Here is a 6,798-nt window from a genome sequence, read left to right as displayed (position 1 = left end):
GGTCCTGCTCCTGCTCTTGTTCACTCTTAGGCCACATTCCGTCCCGTTTGCTTTATATGACTTTGGGTTTTTGTTTGAAATAATGCTAAGAGCTTTGGCTTTCATTAATTGTCTTCTGAGAAAGTATTTACATTGCATTCTTGTACTCTGATTGCTTAATTCAGAGATGTCATTCTTTCTAGATTTAGTTGTAGGATGTCTCTAGGACTTAGGATGATGTGTGTTGATAATGGGACCTCATGTAGTTTGCCAAGCTCAAAAATCTCTTCTGTGGTTCAATTTATCTTCTTATTCTCCATCCTCCATAACCGGTGTTTTATAATTATCTTTTTCTCTCAAGGCAGGAGGGAAAACATGTACATACATACATATATAACTGTGAAACATTTTTATACCACACTAAATTAAAAGCTTCACTAATGTAGATTAATTGCATTATTTCCCATGCAAATGTCCTTGTAGTCCTTGTATTTTCTTCAATTCACATGCAAAATTTTTTGTTTTCCTCAGATTTTTATTCCCACTTTTATAGGACTAATGTTTTTGTTGCACAGCTAAGGACTAAAATTGCAAGTGTACCAGAAGGAGCAGGCTTGCATCAGCAAGGTCACTGTTGAAACCCACCCACAAGGGCTGGCAGCAGAGATTGCCTCCTAAGAAGTTGCATTGTTTTCCATTCAGTGAATATGTCACTAGCTAATGGGAGAGAAATGCTAAGAATTATTTGGTTTCTGTGAGTTTTATGAGCCAAGTTAATTGTTTTGTTTCTTAATTTTTGTAGGTGAGTGAAGTACTATTAATATTGCACTTTGAACAAGAAGTTAAGGCCAAAGTAATCAAAAATCTGATTGCAGTATGCTAATTTTATAAGAGGGAACAAATTTAGATAATCTTTTAGAATGTGGATATGTGTAACTCACTTCAGGTCAAAGTGGAAGCATGCAGCACCAAGCTAGGTGCCAATATATTATCTGTTCTTACAGTAATCCTCCAAATAAGCCCTTTCTGTAAAATAGAAGAGTTTATATTTTTGTACATTCTGGATATTCTGTCCAAGTTAAATATTTAAATGGACAACATGAAATTAGTGTTTATTACTTGGTCTCCAAAATAAAATATATTTCATACAATGGAAGCATTTGGGACATTTATAAATGTACCATCCATGTCTAAATATCAGTTACTGGACATAATATCTAATATTTATTACATGTTTTCCTTATAGGCTCATTAGGAACGAAAATGTTCCTTCACTTTTCCTTTCTTGTCTAGAAAATAACACAAATCAAGCAAAATACAAACCTGTCTCATTTCAGAGACAGCACCAAGTTACAGCTGCTTCCTATAAGGGCTTGTACTCAGCCCTTGTCATCTCATGTACTTGTGGCCAATTAGGTTCCTACATGTTGAAAGCACTGCAAAAAGTGTGATCCAATTCTGCTGTCCATCCTGTTATCTACACAGTGGCCCAGTGTAACCAAAGAGTGTCATGATTTGCTTGTGTCTCTTGCTTTTGCACTGAAAAGGATAGCATGTTTCCAGGCACAAGCATGAAAGCAAATAATTTCTTATCATCTTTCTGCTTTTTCCTTCCTTCCTTCCTTTCTTTCTTTCTTTCCTGCCTCTTCATTTAACCCTAGATGAATATGGCAAATTGTCACTAAAATTGTCACTAACTCTAAAAGAGCCCCTTTTTGCATTTTGCCCTGAAGAACAATTCAGGTCAGAAAAGAGTTGTTAGGGTCAGCAGTTTTACTTGCCAGGGATGTTTACAGGGGCTTTTTTGGTATGACTCAACTTTATTCTGGATTCCAAGACTTAAATTTCTTTGGAGAACATTAATGTATGGTTATTTGTGGGTTGAAAAGCTGTCTGATGTTCCCACTGATTATTTGATTAAGAGACTATGGCTTGGAATTAGCATCAGTAATTAGATCCAGAAGCAAGTGTGGATACACCAAAATGTACACAGTGCTAAAGTTACATATTCCTATTACTCTTTCTTACCTGCTTTGTATCAATCAAATGAGGGCTCGTGTGGCTTTCCTTTTCTTCAGAGTATGAGTTTCTATAGGAAGTTCTTAGTCTAGCAGAAGGTTGTCTTTGCAATAAACATCACACTGAAAACTTTCCAGCCTAAGCCTTTCATTAATTTCTATCTATGTCATCTTAACATATTTAAACTCTGTAAAAATTATGCTGCAAAAAGTTCTCCCTGCGTGTAATTTTTCCTCAAGTGAAGTGCATACCTTTCAAATTATAAACTTCCTACATGTCCTAGGAAAATCCTCACTGTATAAATAATTGAACTCATCTGCTGCGAACACAAGTATTCTTTCTCTACCAGTCTAAAATGTATGCCTAAATACACATCTTGTACTTAGTGCTTTAAATAGTAATTACCCCCATGAAGTCACTGGAAGCCCATAAAAGGATTTGACAGTTTCCCCACAATCTTTCGGTGAATGTAGTAGTAGCTGGGCTGTGTAGTGCTACATCCACTGATAATTCAGCAGCTGAGGAACTCAGCAAAGCCTGCTCCAAACTTCTCAGCTGTTGACAGGCTTGACTTGCTGAGAACACTGGTTAAATATAGCACAAGCGAGCTGAGCTCAACAAAGTCATTGCTGTAACACTGTGTGAAGAGACCAGAAGAGGGGAAATACAATCTGAGAACTAAACTGCCAAAGCCTAACACCACCTAGCAACAGTTGAAAAAACTTTTAAACAAAAGTCTGGGTGAGACACAGACAGAGTATATACCTCCTACTTCTTCTGCCTGGGATTTCTGCGAGAAGCAACTCCGGTCCTCTGTGCTCTGCCCTGTTTCCTTCATTACTTCAGCTGCTGGTAGACCCAGAAAAGTGGGAAAGTTCCTCTCTTTGTGTTCTCTTGGGCTGGATCAGGCTACTGCTGTGGGACAGGCTACTGCAATCTTGCAGTGTTAAGGATATATCCTAAGTTCTTGCTGACAGGTAAGACTGAGCTAACTGAGACTGAGGCATTCTTTTTACAAGTTTTTTTGGTGTTTTTTTTTCTAGTGATTATTGTTTGCTTCCTTCTAAGGACTGTCTTCTGCATGGTTTGGAAACTTCAGTAGATAGAAGCTGGAATAAACATTTTGGATGTTTACTTTTATATTTTTGGCACAGAAAAACTTTGCTCAAATAACTTACGGTTCTTACAGCAAGCAGAATCCTGTAGCTAATAGTAATATGAAAATAATATACATAAATTTTTAATTGTATATTTTTTATATCTGCTCATGTGATGACAGGAGACAAACCAAGCTTTAAGAATAGAATTACCTATCACCCCTTACCAGTAACAGTTTAGCAGCTATTAAGAAACAGTGACAGCGTTTGACAAATAAGAGAAAATAGCACTTCAGTAACTAAATTAAGTGAATACTTTTTGACCTAGGACATTTATTCTTTTCATTTCCTTAACAGCTCTAAGCACGCAGGCATACCTGCAACCTTTCATACTACCCTGTGACAACAGCTCTTGGTTCTTCCTCTTGCACTTATTTATATCAGCTTATATTTATTTATGTTTGACTGAGTAGCTGCATAAGGCACCCTTCCTAAAAATGACCTTATATTTATTATAACCCGATATGCTTGAGCTGGGGTATTGCTGTTAAGGTGTTTGTTTCATTTAGAAAAATAAATAAGAAATCAGTTCTCAGATCTTTTACCCCAACAGCACAATAGAAGCCTGTTTATCTGTTTGAATATCCTATGGTCACATAATGGCTGTGTAATTTAGGGGACGAATTGCTCCCTATGACTGCTTTGACTAAACTAATAAAAGCTGTTTGGTCAATTGAAGAAAGATTCCCCCCCTGCCCCCCCCCATCTTTTAAAGCTGTTTTCTCCAAACAAAATACATTTAGTATCCATGAATTTTTAAAAGACGCAAATGTTATTAATGTAATACAAATTTAGTTACGAAGGCAAATATTTAAAGAATGCATTTAACCCTTGCAAAAACCCTGTTTGCAGATTTATATGAAACTGTGTCAACTGAAATATATTTCTCCTGGGGAATGGATTGAGTTTGTACTGACTGCCTATGTACTTTGACTGGACTCAGGTTGCCTCAGGTAGTAGAAAAGGTCTTGCTTTAGCTAAATAATTCTAGGTTCATGCCTGCATACAATGCAAATCACATCAGTACCACATTGAGGCAATGACATGCTTACAGATTGAATGAAAATAAAATGCTCTGAAACAACTTTGACTTGGTGTTTGGGAATGTAACTGCCTATGGGAAAAAAAAAAAAAAAAAAAAAAAAAAAAATTAGAACAGAGAAAAATTCTTAAAAGCAAAAGTCATATAGTTTGCATTTCATTTCAAAGCAAGGGGCACGGTACTTAAGCACTAAATAGGAATGCATTTTGGTGGCCATGATTTAATGTGATAATGATTACTGTGGAATTACTACAGCTCTATGGTATCCTAAGTCTGAATCTGAGAAGGAAACTTCAGTATTACATTTTAATAAAGACGTATCGTGAGAAAGTTCTGCTTTTCATTAAAAAAAAAGCTGTACAATAAGAAATAAGGCTGAGATGATACGATTTGTACAGTTCTTGTAATCTTGACTTTGAGTAAAGTTACTGTTTCTTATTTTCAGTGAATTAATTGGCAAATGTTAAAAACTGCAGAGAAATGGCAAATTTGACCTTCTGAATACATTTAAATGACAAAATGTGGGAAAATGTGTTAGTTACTGACTGTTTTCAGTTGTTGCTCAATATAAGGTATGGTGTTACAATTTTAATTTTCTTGCACAATTTACGTTCAGCCAAGTTCTTAACTACTAACAGCAAATTTATTAGCCACAAAATTGTATCACATGAAAAGACTTTTGAACCGTCTGATAGCAACTTCTAATTCTAACACATGGAGTTGTGATTCTATGTACATCTGTCTTCCCTCCCATTTCAAAATGGAGAAGGAGGCTAAAATTACCCTTCTCAACAGGTGTCCACAAAGAGGCTCTGAGATTTTCCAATCAAATCTGTGGAATATGCAATGTGGCTATTCAACAGATGGCTTCATTTTTGAAGAATAGCCAATTCTACTAATGATTACTGTGAAACCAAGCTCCATTTTATATCAAATCAAAAAGTCATTACGGTTTTGGCAATATTCTCCTTTGCAGAGATTTTCTTGGAAGACAAGCACACTCATTTATTTTTCCCATTATATTATTTTGATTTTGTTTATATTCCCATAGCTGTGCAAAATGAATGATGCCATTCATGGTGCTAAAGACTGTGTTTCCCTCCTATTCAGAATCCTTTTTCATGTTCAGCCTGTGGCTCCTTCTTTCACCTTCATAATAAGAATATTCCAATTTATGGCCTCTTTTCACCAATCTAGTCACAGTCAGCATCTAAGCTGAGTAATTTGTCATCACCTCAGTTATTCAATCTCTTTATAGAACGTCTGGTTCTTTTTAACACCAATTTCTGAGACTTGAAGTTCATCTTCAAAGCTCACCACTGTTCTATCATGCTTTTTCCTTAAAGTATAGTGAGAGCAGGTCTTAGTGTGCAATAATTAATATGTACATTTTCTGCTTTCTCAAGAGCATTTAACAAAAGATATCATCTATATTACTGTGTTATTGGTTTTTTTTGTTTGTTTGTTTGTTTGTTTTCTCAAGAAACATTTTGCATTTTCTCTCGTTTCCTGTATCTTTTGTTCCTTTCTCAAGACTGACTGTTGCAGCTTGCCATACTATTTTAATATATAATTTGAATTTTGGGGCAGGGATTTTGCCCATCTAGATATCCAAAATGCCACTTGGAGAATAGAGCTATAATGTCTGCTAATACACCAGATGAAACAAAAAAACAAAGTAGAGGGAATTTCAACTATTCATATTTCCTATTTTAACAACAATATTTAATATTTAAAGCCTGAGATAAGAACTAGAAGAACATGTATTTGACAAGATGGTGTTGTTACATGCTAACATTTGAGCACTTTACAAGAAGCACAAATACTCGTAGTTTTCAGCTTTGTCATCTTATTCTGGTGTTTTTCATCATTTGCCTTTTCTCTTTTCATTGCTGCCAGCGTTTTCTGCTAAAAATTGTTTCCTAATTTTATGCATTATACCAGCAAATTTCAGAAGTCAGTTGTTGCATTAAACTCATGAGAAGTTAGAATTACGTGGGGAATACACGTTATTTTGATGCTGGCTTTATAAATAATGAATATTTCTTAATCTCTCTTCTTCTTGCTTAGTATTTGTACCGAGTTAGTGATACTGGAAACAAACTAACATTTATAACACAATCCTGTTATTATTCTTTGAGGTACTAGTGTCCAAAGGGTAAAAAAAATTATACTGATTTCCTGTTCAGGAGAGGCAGTGGGAGTCTCTAGCATTGCAGACTGTGTGATGCCTAATGGATTTGTGAAGATCTCTGGTGATGTTTAATGTTTCTTAGAGGTTTGGGGTTTGTTTGTTTTTTGTTTGGTTGTTTGGTTGGTTGTTTTTTTTTTTAATTTTTTCATCCATTTCTTCAGCTTCTGCAGATGATCTGCATTTTCTGCATTACTTTTTATTCTTGGTATCATAACAGAACACATACTAAAGTCAGTGCAAACAGAGTCTTTCTAAATTGGCACAAATTGTTGTGTTGTTGTTTGTTTTTACATTCAAGATGGTTTTGCCTTATCACATTCATTCTGCTTTGACTGGACTATAAATCTTTTCCAAAGTAAAGCATGCAAAGGTGATGTGTAAAATCACAGAGATTGTGGCTGCCTCCG

General features: G+C 35.4%; 1 protein-coding gene across 4 annotated transcripts in view; it reads left to right on the top strand.

The window, feature by feature from the left end:
- Positions 1–2,516: 2,516 nt before the first annotated feature.
- Positions 2,517–6,798, top strand: part of FILIP1 (filamin A interacting protein 1) — a 107,225-nt gene continuing 102,943 nt past the window's right edge. For 3 of the 4 annotated variants that reach the window (XM_072330811.1, XM_072330808.1, XM_072330807.1), the window contains exon 1: positions 2,517–2,975. The gene's annotated coding sequence lies outside the window, so the exon portion shown is untranslated. The remainder of the gene's footprint in view (positions 2,976–6,798) is intronic. The other variant, XM_072330812.1, reaches the window with a different exon arrangement.

Source organism: Excalfactoria chinensis, chromosome 3 (assembly GCF_039878825.1).
Source record: "Excalfactoria chinensis isolate bCotChi1 chromosome 3, bCotChi1.hap2, whole genome shotgun sequence".
In the NCBI taxonomy this organism is placed as follows: domain Eukaryota; kingdom Metazoa; phylum Chordata; class Aves; order Galliformes; family Phasianidae; genus Excalfactoria; species Excalfactoria chinensis.
This window is presented reverse-complemented; position numbering and strand designations above follow the sequence as displayed.